General features: G+C 36.9%; 1 long non-coding RNA gene across 1 annotated transcript; it reads right to left on the bottom strand.

Annotated features, from left to right (window-relative positions):
• On the bottom strand, positions 1–23,083 carry LOC142622601 (uncharacterized). The gene is made up of 5 exons (XR_012841930.1): positions 22,849–23,083; positions 15,721–15,849; positions 602–930; positions 382–500; positions 1–286 (listed from the first exon to the last, which is right to left on the bottom strand). It is a non-coding gene; the product is annotated as an uncharacterized LOC142622601 (long non-coding RNA).
• Between the last annotated feature and the right edge of the window lie 977 nt (positions 23,084–24,060).

Here is a 24,060-nt window from a genome sequence, read left to right as displayed (position 1 = left end):
AATAAAAATAAAAAGAAATAAAAAAGAAAATATGTTGTATGTCTATGTTTGTCTTTCTATAGGATTACTCGAAGCACCTCTTCCTTGGCTGGTAGCTAGGAGTCGCCTCTAAATCGCCACTACCATCACCATCACCATCACCACCACCACCACCACCATCATCATCATTGTCATCACCTGGGTAGGCAAACCTTCCAAGACCATAGATCTGCCGAGAGTACTTTATCATCTCCAACTTGAGGTTTCCCGCAAGCCAAACCAACTCCTCATGCTCCTAAAAAGTGGGCTAAATTTTGAAAGGAAAGGGTGTTAGAACAAGTATTGGGATGCAAGAAAGAAAGAAGAAAGACAAAAAGGAAGAAGAACTCATCGCTTATGTACCCTTAGGAAAAGGGTATCCCATGACATTTATGTTGCGGCCCATTGGAAGCTTACGAGCAAAACCATCAGGACCATAGACATAGACCGACCATGGTAAGTGAGGAGAGTCGATGGGAGCACTAGTAGCAAGGGTGGCTTGATATGAGTATCCCATGTGAACATCATTATGTGAAGCAATGCAAAGGAAAAAGGGAAATGAATGAAAAGGGAGAACGCATACCGTAGGAGTGAGGGAAGGCATGAGGCAAGTGTCGTTGAACTCCTCATAGTCCAACTCATCTGAAACCCGTGGGTATAGGGGATACCACTCCTCCACAATTGGTATTCTGTATCTATCATAGACATTGGGGTAAGCATGAACACTAGAGGGTCCATGGGAACCTGTGGGGTATCCTCACCCACCAATTGACAGCGTACCCTCTCTGCCAAGTATTACGCCCTCAAACTAGCCCCCTCGAAAGGATGAGTAATCCCAGAGATGACAATTGCAGCCACCTCCAAGTTTGGGTTTGTAACAGGAGGGGCTTTCGCCCAAGGACTCCAAACGACCTGTAACAGCACATAGAGTTACTAAGAAAAAAAAATCCAAGAGACATGCAAGAGAAATGACGAAAGGCATTGAATTTCTAACTCATCTCATTAGAAGATAATAGTGTGCAAGATGACAGTATGCAAGATGACAATTTGCAAGATGAATGGGTACAATTTGCAAGATGATAGTTTACAAGATACAAATATGAACAGGTATGAACAGTTTGCAAGATGGAAACATGAATATAGTTTACAAGAGCATGATGCACAATTTAGCTTAGGTGACATACAAATGGATATGATTGCAAGAGGAAATACATAAGCCACAAAAGAGAAAAGGAAAAAAGACTGCCTCAAGGAGCTTCCAAGGCCCCAAAAGCTAGCGTAGAGTCCCCCGGTTGAGTGTGTCCAAGGAAGAGTACAAGTAGGCAAGACACGCCTGCCCCCAGTTGGCATCCTGAACCCTCTCAAAGTCATAGAAGAGGGCCAACAACCTCAATGATACCAACTGCCCTCCGTTGGTGAAGAGATATGCCCTTAGAAGGTACAACAAGGGCTGACAGTAGTCAGTTGTCACTTATAGGAGAGGCTTATAATCCATCTCGATGTCGAAATTGTTAGGATATGTGCCCTTAAATCCTATTGTATGACATTATCTATGACATAATGTTCTGATTAATAAAGTTGTTTTATTATTATCTAAAATAATGGTAACATGAATATTTGGACATTATCATATAGTTCATATGATGCATAGTATGTGATTTATGTGAAAAGTCACAGAAGATATAAATCACAAGTTCTTTGTAAACTCAGAATTATAGTTCGTAGTCGGTGATGAAATTGGTGATTTCATCTGTGAAGACTAACATATCAACTAAGATGACTTGTCTTGATCATGGAAGTGGAGACTTCTAGTTGATATGTTGATATGTTTTAAGAGTTAAGACATTAAACTGGACTGCTGTGAGATTTATTACTCTCCTAATGACTGTCAAATGAATAATAAATCTCACAGCTTCTATTTGCATGAACTCTTAATCTTGAGAGAATAATGGACCTGATCATAAGGTGTAGGTTGCTTTGATATATCAAGAGTGAGATCTAAAGTCACGATCAAAACCTCAGTATGTTGGGCAGCCACATTTAGTATTGATGGAACATATATTCTTAAGATGGAATTCATAATCTCTTAACAGAGATATAAAATATTCTCTTGAGATAAGTTTAATGGGTTTGGTTATTCAGAGTGTTACACCTAACCACTTTAGTAAGGAGTCACTAAAGTATATATTTATGAAATTGGATTTCATAAATATATGATAAATAACTTAAAGGATTAAATCGGGTACTCAAGGATTAAGATGTAGTAATCTTCAAAGTGGCAGTTTACACTCATGACTTTGTATTACTACGAATATTTAATGAAGGGGTTGCATGTATAATAAAATCTTGTGATATAATTTATTAATAAGGCCTAGAGTGCAATTATATTTATATAGTGATATTAAATATAATTAATGGTGACTTTGGACTTGTCAAGAGTTGATAGAAAAGCCCAAGGCCCACTGGAGTTAGTGTCTTATTGGACCATTTTGGTCCCACTCCAAGCCACACACTAAAACTCAATTGGAAAGGCCCAATAGGCCAGCCCAATTAGATAATCAGTTAGTTATAAAGGGAGAAACATACAGAATTTTTTTATAAGAAAAAAGAGAGACATCATTGTGAAATTGTGTGTATGTGTGAGTGAAGCCACTTGATAATTCCCCCTTGGAAACTGATTGAGAGACCACACTTCTTGGGCGTAAAGTGGAATTGGCCTGAAGATTAAAAGTGTTCCTAAGTACTTCTAATCTTTTGATTTGAATTTCACCACACCAAGGTATGCTATCTTGTTCTTAAATTCTAAAATTTACATAGTGCATGTTATCAACTATGAATGAAATAGATCATTGTTTGTTGCTTCTACTGTGTGTTTTGCATGAGATACAAAACCAGTATTTTCCAACAGAAATAGCATATCGTCTCGGTGGCGCGCCTCCTCCCAATCAAGTCTATGCCCAGCTGAGTGCTCGACTCACCCTCTAGTTTATGAAAGCCCCATTGCACCTGAGGCCGGCCATGCGGTGGAAGTCATGGGGAGTCACAGTCATCTCCCTATCAATATGGAAGGTGTGGGTAGTATCCCACCACCTCTCAGCCAAGGTCTACACCAGAATGGCACTGGATCTGGCAGCAAACAGATGATTGGATCAAAGCCTGCAACAAGTATATGGCCCATGGTCTCCTCAGTGAGAGTCCTATACCACGTTGCCACTCGATTGGTGCTCCCCCTACCAAAAAAAAGGGCCAAAATCTACACAAAAAAGAAAAAAGAAAAAAAATGATGTTAGATTCATAATGAGATGAAAAATGATGTTGGGATCACAATCGGATGTAAAATTAATGAAAGAGGATGTTAGATTTGCATTTGAATAGGAAATAGTTGAAATGGAGGTTAAGTGAGGGTTTCTGCTTGGCAACATGCGCACTTGGGCTCGTATTTGCGTACGCAGGCACTAGATATGCGTACACATAGTGGAAACCATATGCACATGAACTCAAGAACAGATACGTGTACGCATGAACAGGTCCACGTACGCATGAAGACTCGTTGCACACGCATGAACGAAAGTTACATATGCAAGCTCGAGTCTGCATACACATGAACACAGACAGTGGGTCGTTCTTTGACATTTTCAAGCATGCTTTGATCAAAACTCATCCTAAACATGTTCCTACCCCTCCTATGGTATCAGGTTTTCATCTAAACCCATCTCACAACAAAACCCAAGCATTTACATGTCCAAAAATAGATTAAAATTGAAGATCAAAGGAAAACTTGAAAATGAGGAAAGTTTGAAAAACTTACTGATCCGGTCCTTGCACCATCTGAAAGATGATTTTGTGGCCTGTATGTCAACGGAGGGGGCTCATTCAGCCTTACCATTCCATTCCAACTCGTGAGGTTAAAGGCATTGTTAGAAAGCATGTAGGAGGTTTTCTTGGACTTGGGTGCTATGGAGAAATGAGAGAGCTTGGAGAGGGGGGGAGTTTCAAATGAGGAGATTTGAGAAAAAGGAGTCAAATAGTGCGAGGAAGGAGAGAGAGATTAGGAGTTTTGTAGAGAGAGAAAAAAATGGAAGTTAGAGAGTTGGAATGTGAAAAGATGATGAAGATGAAGAAAATAAAAAGAAAAAGAAATGGTCGGTAACCATTGAAGAAAAATTGAAGAGGCAGGAATGCATTTGATGGCTAAACTACATGTAGTTTAGACCCCACTAAACTATGTGTAGTTTAGTTTTAAAAAAAAACTAAAATATCCCCAATGGGTTCCTAGAAGGTAGAAAATGAAAAAGAAAATTCAAGACTGCACCAGAATGAAAGAAATATCCTCAGTTGGGTAAAGGATACAGAGACCCTTAAAGCATCCCTAATGTATGGAAAGCATCAAAAGCACCCCTCAATGGATCAGAAGTTACCAAGGAAATTCCCCTGTGGGTTAAGATCATCACCCAAATCCCTAGTAAAGTATAGTACCATGGAATAACCCCCCGTGGGTCCAAGGCATAAAGGCAACCCTTCATGAGTTGTGAAGAAATTTCACCATTTAGCAGATAGGACCCCCTTTTGGGTAGAATCAACACAAGTTCCCCAGTGAGCCATGAAGAAAAAGAATAATTTTTCCTTGTGGACCACACATTACTAAAGACTTCCTCGTAGGTCAGAATCACCAACACACTTCTCAGCAAGTTACCATCCCTAGTAAGCTACATACCAAGGAGGCTCCCACGTGAGTCACTGAAAACTTTTGAGCAAATCATACTCCCCAGTGAGTCTTTCATCATCCCTAGTGGATTCTTCACCTAAGATTCCCTCGTAGGTCAGAATACTAGGCCACTCATGCGCACACCCTCCGGGAATTGAACATGGAGGCACAGGCCACATAACACAGAATTTGTGCACATATCCTTTAGGAATTGAACATGCAGGCACAGTAGAAGAGGTAGAAATAGAGACTAGGACCAAGGTTACCCCAAGGCAAGAGCCTCACCGGAACAAGTAGAGATAGAGATGGAGAAGATAAGCATTACCTAGAGGTGCAAGTCACCCAGAGAAGTTTGTGGCAAGAGCCCAAGATGGGCACCATATATATATATATATATATATATAGATCCTTTTAAGCTCGTAAGAGCACCTTGTTTGTTTGGTTGATGGTTGCGGCCGTTGGGCTTGTTTGTATTTCTTTTTTAGTGACTCTAGGATAGTGAGTCACTCGCCTTTTTCTTGCAATTGGTAAAATAGGTTCTGGAATCGTGAACCTATCGTTGCTCCTTTCCCAAGCAACAAGGGAGGGAATTCGGACATACTAATCCCATACGACTTTAAGAAGTTTCACCCTGCCCCATGAATGCATGTTGTGTGCCATATGCATGGGTTGGGCCCGAGCCATACATCGAAACAATTTTTTTCTCTTATTCTTTTAATTCCATTAGTGAACCTTAAGAATCAAAAGAGGGGCATCTATAGACACCACATTTTGTACTTCTTACGACCCGGGCCCCCGTTCCCCAATGATGCTAAAATTCTAAAGCCAAAGGTTGGTTTAGGGTACAATTAGATTACAAATTGACTTGATATATGTTAAAATGGTGTTGATGCTTATTTTGGAAAAGCACAACAGCAGGAAGAAGCCCAACTATATGGGAAGGAAGTGAGTTAGTGGATTGAGAGAAAAACCCATCAAGCCTGAATGGCAAGAATGATGGGTCATAGGCCCATAAAGTAAACAAATGGGCCTCAAGAAAAGAAAATGGGCTTAAAGGAGTCCAAAGGAAGAAGTAGTAAACCTATGGGCATTATGTGATGTAGAAAAGTGAGAATGAGTCATAGTAGGCCCGAAGTAATGAAGTAAGAAAGTAAGGGGTTGATGGAAAGCCCATGAACCCAAGGATGAAGGACATGGTAATTGGGCCAGGGAAGCCCAAACGAGTTAGTAAAAGCCTATAGGAATATAGAGTTGGAAATGGGTTGAGGATGCCCAAGGGAAGAAAATGGGCCGAGGATGCCCAATGAGGAAGAAATGGGTCAAAGGAGCCCACAAGCAATGTAGTGGGTCAAGAAAGCCCAAAGTAAAAATGAGTACAAACCTAATGACAATATTGGGACATTGTAACTAATTGAGGGAAGAGCATACAGTAAGGTCCGAAAGAGGCCCAACAAGTATGGACCAAATAGCACCGTAGCAGGAATAACAGAATGGCATGGTAGAAATACTAGCGAGCCAATGGAAGGAAAAAACGGTGGACTAAAAGAAAGAAAAGCCCACAATAAAGCAAGGCCTAGCCCTTGGGGAAAGCAAGCCATAAAGAATAGAGGATCAAAAAACAATTCATGCCACAAGAGGTCAAGAATGAGTGGCATAATGCACAAGCAAGCCTCTAGTCCACGGCAAACGCATGAGCAGTAGACAAGCTTAGGACATACATGGAAATGGAGCACGCACAAGGCTCAGCCATCACCAACTTGTACCTAGCCAATACAGGAATGGTGGGCCACGAGTCAGAGGTAAGAGAGGGTATGGTCTAGCAGTGGGGAGAAGGGACATTCTATTCTATGGTTCCCGCTCAAACGCTTTTGGGGGAATGTCCTGTTGGAATGACATACCACCCAAAAGAGGGAAAAATGAGTTGGAACCACTAGGTGCATGCCATGAGAGATAGTAAGAGAGAATACCCATACTATGGTGGATAAGAATGTCACGGTGAACAAGTAAACAAAACAATTTTCTTTGTTTGGTAATGGGGAGTGGCATGACTAGCACAGGTAAGTGGTGATGACTGGGTAGCTAACAAACCAGTGGGTGGTCGGGAAGGATGCCCACATCCAGATAAATGTAGTTAAAGGGTAAAATGGTAAAAACTAGTCACTGCAGGCAGTATATAAAGGGCTCTTGTCGTGCATAGTGGAATCATCGTAATAGTAGCAACCACTAGAAGAGAATCATAGCACCTCCATCACCATAACACTACATGAGCAAGCACTAAGAAAGAAAGAATAGAGTGGGGGAAAGAATCAAAGTAACAAAACACAAAAAAAGAGAGAGAATGAGGAAGAGAAACAGAGAGTGTAGAATGATAGACATGCACCAATAGGCTAAATCCTTCTCTCCCTGTAAAAGCCTACCCTTTGTTGAGGATAAATGATTTGTTTGGGCATAGGCCATTCAGGCCCGTTCCCTTAAAGTGGATAATTTATATAGTAGGATCCTCTTGCGAGGTTACCCATGTTGAGGAAGTGGTTCCCTCCTTGGTCTTAGTCCTCATAACACAACTGAACACGACAAACTAACATTTTTCTTTTGATTTTATTATTTATCGTAATTATTTCCTTTCTTGCTTTTGAAATTTCACTTATAGCTTGTTTCTTTTTGCTACGTTGCTCTTTTTTTTCTAATGACTTCTAATTTATTTCATCTAACGAGAAGTGTATTGTCTTTATTATTATCATTCTGTATTTGTTTGCCATAACTCTTCTATAATTGCTTCGCCTGCCATGGGCATGTGACCAAAGTTTCAGTAAAAGGGGCATAGTTTCTACACAAGCCGGCTCAAGGTGGGTTGCAATTGGACCGGTTCTAACTCTCCTATCCAGCCCAAGATCACAAAAGGCCCACCACAAATGGAAAATATACTTTTTTTTTAGCAAATAAATCTATTTTTGAGAAATAAAGGCCACAGAAACCCTAGGCTTGTGTACGCATACACGCGTTTGTGTACGCAGGTTTGAGGCATGTGTATGCAAGCATGAACCTGCATATGCAGCTAGGGTTTTAGAAACGTATGACAGGCAAGTTTTATAAATTAATGTTGAGGTTTGGAATGAATTTCACATCTTCTAGGAGCCATTTTAAACCCTTATTTTCTCACTATATAAAGCCATAAATGGCACCTTTTCAAAATACATAGAAAATCATAAGGGAAAAACCTAAGATTCACTAGAAATAGTGAATCAAAGGGGGAGTTTTTCACAAAACATCCTCAAGTCAAAATTATTTTGATTAGACCTTTTCTGGTCTTGACCTTGAGTTTTGAAGTTTACTAATAATTTTTGTTTAGTTGTGAATAGATTTGACTAAGGGGAACGGTCAAAATTAAGCCTAAGAGCTTTTGTTTTGAAGTATATGTTCTAACCTCTTTTCTTTCATTTCTTCCTTTAATCCTGTTGCTTTGCTTTGTTTATGTCTTAATATGCTCGTTTAGTTCAGGTTTTAGTTGTTTTCTATTTTAAAGCATACTAGGTTGCTAGATTTATAGCTTTTTTAGTTCCAGTTCTTGCTTTCTAGGTTAGTGTTCTTCTGGGTGTGTCTATGTGCGCATGCTTTTGCATGCGTGTGCAAGCTCGAAGCATGCGTACGCATACAATTGGCCTACGTATGCAGGCCTATGTATGCACACGCATACTCATGCCTAGAAACCCTAATTTAGGTTTTTTGCTTCTATTTCTTTGTTTATTTCATATCATATGCTTATATTTTATCCCTTTTTTATACATTCTAAGTCTCTGTCCCTCTATTTGTATACTTGTTTGCTTTAACATGTTAGATTAGGGTTTTCTTTGTTTTTCTTGCTTTGATGCCATGAACATGCATTCACATGTCCATTCATTAATGCATAGGTGCTGAGATGCAGTAAGGTAAGTGAGGTAAGTTAAGCATTCACATGAACATGCATTAGAAATATGTTTGATGATGATTTTTTCTTAATGTAATCACATGTTTATTTGGATCTTTCCATTCTTGTGCTTTTGCCATGTATACTTGCAGCCCTATTTTGTTTGCTGCCTCGAATAAGATGTTTGCCATGATAGATGTATGCTAGGGTTTATGATGTGGTGATAAGCATAATAGATGTATGTTAGGTTTGGGATGAAATGCCATGTTGTATGCTTAGATGTATGCTAGTATGTGTGTGTGTGTGTTAAGATGCAATGTTGAATGTGTTTTTAATAGGATTAAGATATAGGATACGATGAGTGGAAGCCGACCCATGGGTCGGGGGATTTTGGGTGGCTAGCACCTTTCCAAAATTGTACCTAAACTCCAAACCCATACTCTAGTAGTAAGATCAGTCATTCCACGTAAGGGTGCTATATTCATGGTTCCTAGACCATAAAATTAGGTGGCGACTCTTTTTTTCTCTGCCTCGGTACACTCGGCTGAGGCGTACTCCCTGAAAGCTCCCAAGCACAATGCGTTGTGCCCACATGGACGAGGACTACTTTCTAGTTTTTAGGCATTGGCATGATAGGCTCCACTGCCTTATCTCCGAGGGAGAACCAGGTGGGCATAGGAGGAGCCAAGGAAAGATAGAAAAAACTCCCTCGTCCAATTTATTTAATTTTTCTCTTAATTAGCTTGCCTTTCCTTACTTTTGACCCATTCCTTTTTTTTTCAATACTTTTTTCTCACGGTCCGTGCTCTCTTTCATTTTGCTAATAAGAAAGCCATCGATCGAAATAAAAACTTGATAAATGCTCCCAACTTAAACCACATACTTGGATCTGAGATCTATATCAACACAAACGGTTAGATCTAAGTGGCATACATGATTAAAGCCTAGTTACACACGTTTTCAAGCTCTGAATTACGTGATTAAAGCCAAAGACCCCAGGCTTGCTCGTATTGACATTCTGGTTGAAGGCTTCATAACACCTCCCCCTACAGGTACTTTTCAAACCGTTCCTTCTATCAAACATTTATCAGACACCATCCCAACTAAGGAGGAAGCCCCTTTGGAAGACAAGGTTTTGTAAATTGAGAAGGAAAACTCTTCAGAGGATGAGGAGTACTGTAGGCACCTCATTTTGTACCCGTTAATAACCTTTGGTCCCTAACCCCAATGATCAGCTTGACATATGTCAACCAAGGAAAATTAAAGAGTTCACAATAGTTTGGAAGTAATCACAGCTTAAAAGTGCTTAAATCGCTTTGAAAACAATGCTGAAAAAGGTCCTTTGCTCACCATTTTGACCATAACATTTTCTCCACGAACAAATTTTGAGTAAAATTTGTTTCATTGGAAACTAGACATTCTAAGCTTTAATTTGAACATAAATTTTGCATGATTTGGATTTATATTGAGTGAGTTATGACTGTTTGAGTCATGCTAATAGAGTTTTCAAGAAATAGGGTTTCAGGAAGCATGAGTACGTATAGGTATTAAGGGTGTGTACACACCCTTGACCCTGTGTACGAACCTTCATTCCTAGACCTCTAGAACTTTAGTTTTATGGGACAAAAATATTATTCTTTGACGTGGGCCGGCCCCTAGACACTTGGGAACGTCCAAAGGCCTCTAAAAATCTCCAAAAACCCTAATTTTAACGTATAAATACTCACCTTATGTTTCCAATCAAAACTGTTGTTAGAAAGAGTGCCTTCATCTTTTCTAAACCCTAAATCATCTTTTCATAAGTCACCACAGCACCTTTGCACATTTTTGGTCTTTCAAAAACCTCTTTCTAGCATTGAAACTAAGGCAGAAACTTGTTCTTAATTTGGTTTTACAAAACCTTTTCAAAACCTTTTGTTCTTGAGTTGTGATTACTAACAATTGTTGTGTTTTTCAATTATCTTTGTTCTCTCAATCTAATCTCAGTACTGTAGGCACTAAGGGGTTAGTTAAACAATCTTAAATATGTAGTTTTAAAGCAAGGTAAGTCTCTTTCCCATGATTTCCCACTTTGCTACATAGGATTCACATGATTCTTTGTTTGATATTATCTTAAGTGTTCTTATTATCATATTTGATTCATGTTATGATCTTTTTATCTATGTTTTAATATGATCTTGGGTTGATTATAATCTGTTCTTGTTGTTTTTGCTTTGTTATTTTAGTTTTACGTAAGTTTGACATGATTATTTATTTAATGTAGTTTAGTATATTTACTTGGTTTGTTTTATGTTTATTTGTTTATATTAATGTTTTTTTTTCTTCATGTTAGTTTAGGGTTTAGGGTTTCTAACATGCTTGTTTGATTTTTGTTTCAATATCTTTAATTGTTTAAATTTGCAAATATGTGATTTTCCAAATTTCTATGCTGAGGATGTATATGTATACTCGAGTATGTGTGCACATGTTTTTAAACATGCGTACGCATGTGTTAAGTTTTAGACCCCTGGAAAACACAATATGTTTAACCTAATTTATTAGCCAAGTTGTTACTTATGTTAATTAATCAGATCTAGGTTAAACATTCATCACAATCAACATGCACAGCGGAAAACTAAATAACACAAGATGTGATGATCCAGGAAAACCAATGAAACAAACTAGTTTCAAGAAAAAAAAAAAACTTAGGGGGAATGATCCCAAAAGAATAATCTACCATATCAAATTGAGATTTACAGTCAAGAATACCAATTCATAGTAAATCTAACTATAGTTACCAAACTGAGCTCTGAACCCCTTAGACTTCTTCAATGTGGATATGCTCTCACATGAACCTCCATTTCATACTTCAGGTCTCCCACATAGACCTCCAGTCTATGACTCCAAGACCGCCCTTGAAGGTTTATAACTAGCACCTTTGATGACTAGTACTTTAGATATACCAGTTCAGGTTGTGAGTAGAAAGATTTCTAGTAGTGACTTTGAATGGAGAAGGCACAAAATCTTTTAAATCTCAAAAGAGAAACTCCAAAGTCTCTACAAAATGTACCTTAAGGTTTCCTTTAAATACTATGTGAATTCGATATGAAATCCTAATTACTTGATGGGCTTAATGGGCTGTTAGGTTTCAATTAAATTCTACAGATTCGCATCTTGATCGGTCGAGCCTTCTTCTCGCTCAGTCAAACCTAGCAAGTTTTCAAATTCCTGAACTTGCAACTTCCTTGTTATCGTATTCTAACTTGTAGCACATTGAGCATTTTCTAATCACACCTATTGAATCTAAGATCTATATCTAGCAAAGTTTGTGCACACGGTTTGCCAATTGTTCTAAACTTTTAGAACCTAACAATCTCCCCCTTTGGCAATCCGTGAAAAAACTTACATACAAAATGAAATGCTCAAATACAAAAACAACCCTATTACAATAAAATGCCCAAATACATCACAAATCTCAATCTAATACTTCTAACTCAGAAGTTGCAAAATGAGGCAGAAGATCTTGATCAAAATGTACCTATCTTTCCAGAAACACTCAAAAAAGTACATCAACGCATGTGTGGAAATAAAGACAGATAACAATATGAATCACAATATAAGCATAAAGCAAGTATGTAGCAAATATTCAAACTAACAATCCCCCTAAGTTAGATACATCAAAAACTTTTTATTTTCTCCCACTTTCAAAAAAAATTTCATCTCCCCTTAAATAATAATAGTTAAAAACCTTTTAAATATGATTCCCAAATTTCATCTATTTCTTCCCTTTTTGTCACGTATTGACAAAGACAGCACAATCAGAAGGTAGATTGAAAAGCATACACAATAGAGGTTAAGAGAAAATAGTGAATCGAGGAACCATAAAAAAAAAGCTCTATAGAAAATAGAAGCAATTCCCCCAATGAAAAGCAATAACTCCCCCTATAAACACCATGGGTTTAAAAATAGTTTTCTCCCTTTTGGATCTCCTTCTCCGACTACTTTGCTTTTCTCTGGAGCTTGAGCTAGAGCTAGAAGAAGGGCTCATATGTTTCCTTAGATTAACATCCTCACGCACTTGCCTTTGTAAGAGATGAACTTGCTCTCTCAGCTCATCCATCTCTCTGTCTCTTGGATTTGTCTGTAAAGAAGCTGGACACTCCTGACTCCTCTATATAGAATGTACAAGAGACCCCCTACTACTTCTGATGGATTGCATTTAGGTCATTGCTCCTCCTCGGGGTCCTAAATTCACCCAACGCTCCGTAGGCCTTGATCCAACAGAATCTTCCCCCTTGTCATAAGCCATAGTTCTAATTACATCCCTACTAGCCATTTTGTTAGCTCTTTCTAAGAACTATTGGGCACAAAGTAGTCTTCCCCACGACAACACCAATTATATGGGCTAAAATCCGATGGGCCCAAAAAGTACTTAGGCTAGATTAATATCCACAATAATTAATTTATAGAAGTGAGTTTCTAGACCAACAGTTGAGGTTAAAATAGTTATTTTCACAAAGAACTGATAATAAACAACACTACGGGACAAATTCAGGTGATAAAAAAAAGTTTCTGCTTTATTACTTCTTCCTTGACATTACTGAGGAGCTTTTACACTTAGGAAAATACAAGGTTGAATTGTTACTCAATATTCACTGTATTCTCTCTCTCTCTTTCTCCCAATTTTTGGATTAGCTACTTGTATAGGGGGGGATTCTCTTCCTTTTTATAGTATCAATTCTTCAATCCTAGTCCTCCACCTAGATGGTGGTTGATTCTTCTTTTAGATACTTGTCCCATCCTTCTCCCCTCCTCCTTTTGAGGTTTTGTTGAGTAGGTAACATGTTATGATGACACTATTCATGTGTCATTCGGCCATTAGTATGGCATGCTTAGTTGATGTAGTGTAGTTAATGTGGAGGTGATGTTATCTTCGCCAGGAAGTTTCCTCCAAGAATTATCTAAGTCAACTAGTGTTACCTTCCTCGGACTAATACGTTCAACTTGGCCCATGAACTTTGTAGCTTCCTCGGCTCATCCATATTCTAGCTCCTTCGGACTAGCTAATTCTTCAGATGATCTTTTCCCTCAGTTTATGTGGGCTTGCATAGCTCATTTGGATCTTTAGTTGGGCCTAATTAGAGTCCAACTAAGGCCCAATTTGTTGTATGTTCCTTTGGTCCTCACAACTGTATATTAATCAAAATTCAAAACTAAAATTCTTTGCTAATTTGAAGACAGAAAAAAGGCAAGTTTTCGGTGAATTACCTAGTGCTAATTTGTTACAGAAGCTAAGTAATATAGGTGAGAAAATTAAATTATCGATGTTTAGGTATTTACTTTAGGATTTTGATGTGTTCCTTAACCGGTTTTACTAGCAAATTGCATATGAAATTGAATCGTGTAAAGCATCGATTTTGCTATGTTTCTCTACCTTGATGTGGAAAATTTTCAAAATTGGGTTGTTTCTCTATGATTATTAGTGGGCATTTGTTGAGTCTTACTTTATAGTGTTAACATCTTCTCTCTCTGTTACAATTTCTTAATCCTTATGAAGCTCTAAAAAAAATATCCATGTAGCCAGGTCTTCAACACTGCTAGAAAAGAAGTTAGTCATTAAATTGATTCTTATTGTTCATTAAATTTTGGTAGTCATTAAATTGGTAGTCATCATCTCATTGCACCCTTAGGTATATTTATGATTGAAAAATATATCAAGCTCATATTAAGTTCAATTATGTTGATTTGAAAGTATTGTACTTTGGAAAAAAAAAAAATGGAAGAGCCTCAAAGCACACACAATGCTTGTGTGTAAAGACTTGTAATTTAATAAATTTATCACTGATGGTTGTTAGGGTACAATTTTTTTTACACCTAATTTTATTTGAGTACCACCTATTTATTTTCAAATACCACTAATAAGTTATTGGGTTTTCCCAAATATTTTTTGCACTATTATTATGTTAATCACAAATGTTTCATATCTCATTATCTAAATTGGGTCATGATATAAACTATTACAAAAAGCCCAAAAACTCATATTTTATCAAATTTTATTATCATTATTTAGCTAAACCCAAAACCGGCCCTATGAACCCAATACACACATCCTATTCTATTTAAAGCCCAAGAACACTTATACTTGGCAATATTTGAAAAGCCCATGATTCAAGTCCATGGAAAAAACAATTTTACCAATGGAATTTAAATCCATAATCAAAGCCCATGATTTAAATCCATGGCAATTTTATTTATCCAAAGCCCAATTCACATTGACAATATTTAAAGCCTAATTTTCATTGGTAACATCAAAGCCAAATTTTTATTGGCAATATCAAAACTCAGTTCTCGTTGGCAATATTTAAAGCCCAATTTTCATTGGCAATATTAAAACCCAATTCTCATTGGTAATATCAAAGCTCAGCTATCGAGAAGCTATCGAGATTGCGATAAGAGAAAGCTGAAGAGCTCGATAGATAGCCTAGCTATTGAGAGGTGTCGAGGAGCTGTCAAGATTGTTTAAGAATAGTTTTTCAAGAAGAGAAAAACACAGACATGAATGCAATCAAACATGCAACTCAACCAACGATCCAAACAACATTTAAACCTCTTAAAATCATCTCTCAACAAGAAAAATGTCATGCATTTTGATCCAAAACACACACACACACACACACACATGCACACACACACACACGCACACTAAACAAGTCTAACCAATTTTATATTTCAAAAACAAGTTAAGACAGTTTAGTGAGCATACATTAGCGCATGTAAACCTTGTGATGGCCAAATCACATTGTACCTACACATGCATCAAAAGTAGCAAAGAATATCGCATGTTGTGTATGAAAACATCACAAGATTGCATAAGTGTCTCTATGTTATGACGATTTGAGATATGAGTAAATCAATTTAACTCACACACGATCATAACTGCTTGATGGGGACTATCACCTTCGAGGTACATCCTATAACTCCCACATCTCCTAGAATACATGCTTGCAATCATGTTTTGAATCATTTTGATCTTTTTGCTTTTATTTTTCTTTGCATATTTTTCTTTTATTTAAGCATATCATGCATGGGCATATAAGAGAGAGAAAAGAAATACCCAATTATGTTAAACTTTTTGACATTGCACTTTTGCTATGCCGAAGCATACTGATGTCATTTCATGATTGGCGGGCAACAATGGTGAGATGGTTATTTATGCCTTTCTCTTAGGATTTTTTAGTCCTTCCTGTCAAAAAGAGTGATACGAGTGTTAAGTACAAGAGATCACTTAACCTTACTCATCACAAACACGAGCCACAAAGCTCACATAAAGATGCTCATCTAAGCTACAAAAGATACAAAGTTTTGAAACTTTATTTCATTGGCCATTCAAGGTACACAAGTACCAGTGTACACAAACACACACTGTTTTTGTATTTTCTGATTTTTCAAATTTTTTTATTTTTATGAATGAAAAACAAAATAAAAACAAAAACTGAAAAATAACTAAACAAAAACAAGTCAAATAAAGCAATGCATAAAAACTAGATGCAAATGCACAAAGAAGAGGAGGAGAAGAGAAGATCATTCCATGGAGATAACACCGATGTTTTGACGAAGGAACTCAAACCATTTGCTATCAAGAGGTTTGGTGAATAAATCAGCCTTCTGGTCATCAGTGTGAATGAACTCAAGAGTAAAGGTACCATCTTCAACTAGTTCACAAATGAAATGATGTCGAATCTCTATGTGTTTGGATCGAGAGTGTTAAACCGGATTCTTAGAGATATTGATGGCACCGGTATTGTCACAATAGATAGTGAGGTATTTTTGACGAATACCATAAGCATGGAGAAGTTTTTGCATCCACAAAAGTTGGGTGCAACAGCTACCGGCAGCGATGTATTCAGCCTCTGCAGTGGATAAAGAGATGGAATTCTGCTTTTTTCTCATCCAGAAGACAAGATTATTACCCACATAAAAACAACCCTCGGAAGTACTCTTCCTATCATCAGCATTCCTAGCCCAATCAGTATCCGAATACCTAGCCAAGACATCAGTTGTGTCTTTGCTAAACCACACACTAAAGTTGACAGTGGTTTTGACATACTTTATGATTCTCTTCAAAGCAATCATATGAGACTCTTTGGGATTAGCCTGATACCTAGCACACACTTCCACATTATAACTAATTTCTAATCTACTCGCAGTAAGGTACAAAAGACTATCTATCATGCTTCTATAGAGAGATGGATTAACACTGTTTCCTAAGTCATCACTAGCAGATTCCAAACCAAACTTCTTCACAAGATTTCTAGCATAGTTAGATTGAGATATGAATATACTTGTCTCTTGCTGACGGATCTGCAATCCAAGGAAGTGATTTAACTCTCCGATCATGCTCATCTCGAACTTAGCCTGCATGAGTTTAGAGAAACCATGAGCAAGTTCATCATTTGTTGACCCAAAGATGATATCATCAACATAGACTTGAGCAACTATCAACTTGCCATCTTCCCTTTTGATGAAAAGAGTTTGATCAGCCTTTCCTCTTGTGAACCCATGTGACATTAAATATTGTGTGAGCTGATCATACCAAGCTCTAGGGGCTTACTTCAACCCATAGAGTTCCTTTTTAAGGTACAACACATGATCCAGAAAATGGGGATCAATGAATCCTTTTGGTTGAGCCACATAGACATCTTCTTTAAGGAACCCATTTAAGAAAGCAGTCTTGACATCCATTTGGTAAAACTTGAACTTCAATTTGCATACTAGGGATAGAAGGATCCTGATGGACTCTATGCGAGCTACTGGAGCAAATTTCTCATCATAGTCCACTCCTTCTATTTGTAAGTATCCTTGAGCCACAAGACGAGCCTTTTTATGGACCACGTTACCCTCCTCATCAGTCTTATTTCGAAAAATCCACTTTGTGCCAATGATGTGCTCACCCTCTGGTCTAGGTACTAGTGTCCAGACACCATTCCATTGAAATTGAAACAGTTCATCATGCATAGCCTCCACCCAGCTTTCATCTTGAAGTGCTTCCTCAACCTTGGTAGGTTCAACCTGTGACAAATAGCAAGAATAAGACACAAAGTTAGCAACACATTTATCAACTATGCGTTTCCTCAATGTAAGTTCATTCATATTTTCCATAGTAGTTTCAGGAGGATGATTCAACTGAATTCTGGAGGAAGGTCCTTTCTCTTTATGAGATTCAGAATCAAGTGAGATAGATCTGTCTGCTGAACCTTCTGTAACACTTGGAGTATTGGGAGTACTTGGAGAGGCAAGCTCTTGATCAGCAGGTTCTTAAATGTCCTTGGGCTTGGGAGGAAGAATCTCTCTGGGAATTTCCTCGTTAACATTTCAGAACAGGACTCCAAAACTTCATCGATAACAACATTTACAGTTTTCATCACTTTCTTGATTCTCTTATTGTATACTCAATAGGCCTTACTTGTGGAGGAGTATCCCAAAAATATTCATTCATTACTTCGAGAGTCAAATTTTCCCACATTCTCTCTACCCTTGAGAATGAAGCAAGTACTTCCAAAGATTCTGAAATACTTGATATTCAGCTTCCTTCCCTTCCATAGCTTATAGGGAGTCTTTTTAGTACCGGGTCTGAAATATACCCTGTTAACCGTATGACACGCAGTGTTGACGGTTTTTCAACACAAGTTTCTAGCCACACCCTTTTTGTGCAACATGGCCCTAGCCATCTCTTGAATCACCTTGTTCTTTCTTTGTACTACACCATTCTGCTGAGGAGTAATAGGTGTCGAGAATTCTTGAGATATACCCAATCTAGTACAAAAGGACTTCATGTATGAGTTTTCAAATTCTTTGCCATGATCACTTTGAATTTGATCAACCTTTAAGTCTTCTCATTTTGTAATTTTGTGCACAAGGCTTCGATGTGCTTAGGAGCATTTGACTTGGATCTTAGAAGAATAACCCAAGAGTACCTAGTGAAGTCATCTACCACAACCATGATATATTTCTTTCCCCCAAGAGACTCGGTTTGAGTTGGACCCATAAGATCCACATGTAGTAGCTCCAATGGTTTAGATGTAACAGATGTCTAAGTGTTTGGATGTTTAGCTTTTGTTTGTTTTCCAAGCTGGCATAGTCCACACACAACATTGTCCACTCTACTGAGCTTTGGCATCCCCAACACTGATTCATGCTTAGATACAATTGAGAGATGTTTGTAACTAGCATGTCCCATCCTTTGGTGCCATAGATCTTCGTTTGGCAAATGAATACAATTGTACACAATATCAGCATTAGGTACCAGACCATAATAATTGTCTAAAGTGCAAACACCACTTATGAGTTTCTTTCCAGATTCATCCAGCACAAGACATTTTCCTTTGGAGAATAACACCATGAAGTCTTGATCACATATCTAGCTTATGCTCAACAGGTTGACCTTCTACGTATAGCACATTTGCAATATCTGGCAGTCCATGTAAAGAGATTATTCCCTTTCCTTTAATCTGTGATTTGCTCCCATCGCCGAAAGTGACAATTACCACCTTTCTTAGACTTGAAGACCTTAAAGAGAAAACGATTTCTAGTCATGTGTCGTGAGCATCCACTATCAAGGTACCACAAGCATGTATCCATTGAAGGAAAAATTCTGGTTTTGCATCTCATGCAAAACCCACAGCGGAAGCGACGAACTAGAATCTATTTCATTCATGATTGATAACGTGCACAATGTAAATTTCAGAATTTAAGAACAGGATAGCGTACCTTGGTGTGGAGAAATTCAAAACAAAGATTAGAAGCACTTGGGAACACTTTTAATCTTCACTCCAATTCCACTTTACGCCCAAGATGTGTGGTCTCTCAATCAGTTTTTCAAAGGGAGAATGAAAGTGTGTCTCACACTCTCTCACACACCGTTTCTTTTTCTTTCCTAAACTCTTCTTATAAAAATTCTGTATGTTTCTCCCTTTATAACTAACTGATTATCTAATTGGGCTAGCCTATTGGGCCTTTCCAATTGGGCTTTAGTGTGTGGCTTGGAGTGGGACCAAAAGGGACCAATAAGACACTAGCTCCAATGGGCCTTGGGCTTTTCCGTCAACTCTTGACAAGTCCAAAGTTACCATTAATTATATTTAATACCACTATATAAATATAATTGCACTCTAGGCCTTATTAATAAATTATATCCCAAGACTTTATTATACACGTAACCCCTTCATAAAATATTCGTAGTAATACAAAGTCATAAATGTAGACTGTCACTTTGTAAATTACTACATCTTATCCTTGAGTACCCGATTTAATTCTTTAAAGTTATTCATTATATATTTATGAAATCCAGTTTCACAAATATATACTTTAGTAATTTCTTACTAAAGTGGTTAGGCCCAACTCTCTGAATAACTGAAACCATTAAACTTATCTCAAGGGAATATTTTATATCTCCATCAAGAGACTATGAATTCCATATTAAGAATATATGTTCCATCAACACTAAATGTGGCTGCCCAACATACTGAGGTTTTGACCGTCACTTCAGGTCTCACTCCTGATATATCAAAGCAACCTACACTTCATGATCAGGTCCATTATTCTCTCAGGATTAAGAGTTCATGCAAATAGAAGTCGTGAGATCTATTATTCATTTGACAGTCATTAGGAGAATAATAAATCTCACAGCGGTCCAGTTCAATATGTTTTAACTCTTAAAACATATCAACATATCAACTAGAAGTTTCCACTTCCATGATCAAGACAAATCATCTTAGTTGACACGTTATAGTCTTCGCAGATGAAATGCCCAATTTCATCACCGACTACGAACTATAAATTCTGAGTTTACAAAGAACTTGTGATTTACATCTTCTGTGACTTTTCACATAAATCACATACAATGCATCTCATGGACTATATGATAATGTCCCATATTCATGTTACCATTATTTTAGATAATAATAAAATAACTTTATCAAACACAATATTAAGTCATACATCATGTCATACAATACACAATGTCATACATAATATCATACATAGCATCATGCAATAGGATTTAAGGGCACTAATCCTAACATCCATTACATTGAATGCAGACTTCAACATAAAGCATACTTCATGATTTGATGATAGATCTGTAGGAATGGTGTTCTCTTTCATTTTCCATTTACAGCCAAGACCTTTAACCTTCACCCTTCTCAGATGAACTCCTCTACACATTCTCAGTCTGTGGCAGTCTAGTTTCTTCTTTGTCATGTTAAGATTTTTTCCAATCATCATCATGATGGCTTTCATATAACTTTTAGACTTGCATTTTCTAAAATACTCAATTGAATAGAGATTAGAAAAATAAGATGTATTTGAAATAATAGATCTTTTCTTTCCAATGGCAGCCATGACAACTAGGGTCAATGGATCTCACAGCAAATATTAAACTCTAATTAGAGTGTGCCTACTCTGATACCACTTGATAGGCCAAGAATGTATTGACCCCTTGTGATAAATTAACCAATTAATTAACCAAGTGAATTAACTAGGTTCAATTACATGCAATAAGCGTGGCAATACAAACAAATCACCAATTAACTAAATATGTAATGAAAATTAAATGACACGGTGATTTGTTTAAGAATGGGAAAAACCTACACGGCAAAAACCCCATTGGGTGATTTTAAGGTCACCACTCTCGAGAATCTACTATTATCAAAACAAGCGATTACAAGTAAAGGAATCCCAGTACCTTATACCAACCTACAGTTGAACTCTTACCCCAATACCCAATTGGACTTATTCTGTAGTGACAATCTCTCCTTTTCAATGCACAGCTCCTAGTACGTGACTAACCAAAAGAGGCGCAGATCCCAGCACGCAACTTAATTACCAACTTGAGAAGGATGTTGGCTGCAAAGTTCTTCTTTTCTTCAACACGTGAAGATCACAAAGTTGCTTGGTCACAAAACCCTACGATGTACAAACACAGCAGTTTCTTCAAGAATTAGGGCAAACTAGGTTTCCGATTACACTTGAGGAATGATGCTCTCGTGCAATTGTGCTTTTGGTTGTACAACCTAATACGGCTCTTAAAATAATCATTATGTATGTTTAGGGTTGTGAGAAAAGAAAGCCCAAACATATAAACACGGATTGGATGAAAATCAGTCCAGAAAAAACTGAGTTTCATAAACCTCGACAGATACCATAGCTGTCAAGCAGCTGTCGAGCCTCGGGCTTAAATAGCTCTTTTAAACCTCGATAGATGCTAGTTGTCGAACTAGTTGTCGAGCTTTAATGTACAGTATTTCTTCACTTGTTTCTTGGACAGACTTGCATGGCTTTTACACTTAAACTTGAAACCTTATTTTTTGAAGCATTAAACACATCCTAAATCTACCCAAATACAAGTAAAGTGTGTTTTGTCAAAGAATTAGCCAATACATAATATATTGACATATGTTCCTAACATCCAATCACATATGTCCTAACATAAGATACAAATGGGCTATCTAAACACCCAATCTTCATGCCAATTTACAAAGCCACTCCTCTAGATATCTAGTAAATACTATATCAATTTCAAAGTCAAAACATAAAACCATGATTTATTAAAAATCATTCATGACAACATGATCAAATTTGTCCTGACAGAATTTCATGCAACTTAGAAATTAAACCATTATTTTTATATTGAACCAATTGCTGTGAGACCACTTCCATTACAACCATATGTGTCTTAGATTTCATAGGAAATATCTCTAGCATCTAAATTCACTGTATACAATTTAATACATAATTTATCATGTGTAAACACATAATCTGTCACAGTGACAGCTTTGCAACATTTTCTTGTAAATTCACAAAAAATTATCAAACGATGGTATTTCATATAAAATTTAATACATGATTGATAATGACTAAACAGGTTAGCCAATGAGTGCAACTCTTAACAAGTTCATGAACTAACTCTCAACAAGCTTCAATTACTGAATCAACTACACATTTAGCACCTCAAATAGCAATTCCATAAAATTTATCTAGCTATTTTACTCCTTTTAACACTTACCCATAAGAGATTTTATCTTAGTCTATCATCTAGGAGCACATGCAAGCATAAACAATAACTCTCTTCATATTCAGTCAATCAACACACTCTAAAATCCAACACACCCATATACAAATTCATATAACCATCACTTAAGTTTAAAATGGATAATAGAATAAAAGAATTAGATTTTCCCCTTACCCAAAGCACGGTTCTTGGAGTGATAGAGCTAGAATCACTCTAGCTTTAAATTGAGAACAAGAGCTTGGAAAGAATTGAAAGAAACCTTTTTCCTTGCTGCTGGACCCGCAGGTGTGAGAGGGAGAGAAGGGTTGAGAGTTTTTCTTTCTTTTGCTGTTGGACCCTTGGGTATGAGAAAGGGGACTCAAGAGACCTTCTACCTCTTTCCTTAAGAGAAAAGAGAGCAAAGTGAGGTGAGAATTTCTGATTTGTGTGGACCCGTGGGAATAGAGAGGCTTCTTGGATGTTCTAGATATTTTGAGAAAGTCAAAGAAGAATGAGATGAAGTGATGCTGATAAGAACAAAGAAAGAAGAAATCAAAGGAATAAAGAAAGAAGAGTGGTGCAGCAAAGAAGTCAAGGAAATATCTTGGGTGGGGCACGTGTATGCTAAGAGGGAATAGTGAGTTGATGACTTACTTTACTACCTTTTTAAAGTTCACTTTGCACCCCCCTCACAAGCTTATATTCTATAAAGGCCCAAAATATAAAATAAATTTGCATATAAACCCTTCCCTTTATACTTAATTAAACACCAACAACTATATATCTAATAACTTAACCACTTAATATAGTTTTGTATATACTTATACTTAGTATATATATTTATAATACAAATAGTCATTCAATTATTTATACTCTTTACAGTTCTTATTTGATGGCATTATAAAATAATATGTTTATTAAATACTCATATTAATTTTAGAAAATAAGTAACTCAAATAATAATTAACAACTTGAAAGTATAGGTTAACTATAAAATTGGGTCGAGGTGTTACAGTATTGTGAAGTATGTTGAAAACATCTGTTTGCAAAGATCGTTTGAAAAAAAAGATCGATTTTTTTAAGTTTATATATATATATATATATATATATATATATATATATATATATATATATATATATATATATATATATTCTTTTTTGAATTGTTTTGGAGAAGAGTGCAAAAAATGTGAGATGGAAGGCTAAATAATAAATTAATATAGCAAAGTGCCACGTAATAAAATCTCATGGTCTCCCACATTATATTTTTGCTTTCTTATATAAAAAAGTAATCAAATAAACTATATATATATATATATATATATATATATATATATATATATATATATATATAATTAGGTAATTATTGAGTACTTTCAGAGTACTATAAATGCGTACTTCCCATTC

Source organism: Castanea sativa, chromosome 1 (assembly GCF_040712315.1).
Source record: "Castanea sativa cultivar Marrone di Chiusa Pesio chromosome 1, ASM4071231v1".
NCBI classification, from domain to species: domain Eukaryota; kingdom Viridiplantae; phylum Streptophyta; class Magnoliopsida; order Fagales; family Fagaceae; genus Castanea; species Castanea sativa.
This window is presented reverse-complemented; position numbering and strand designations above follow the sequence as displayed.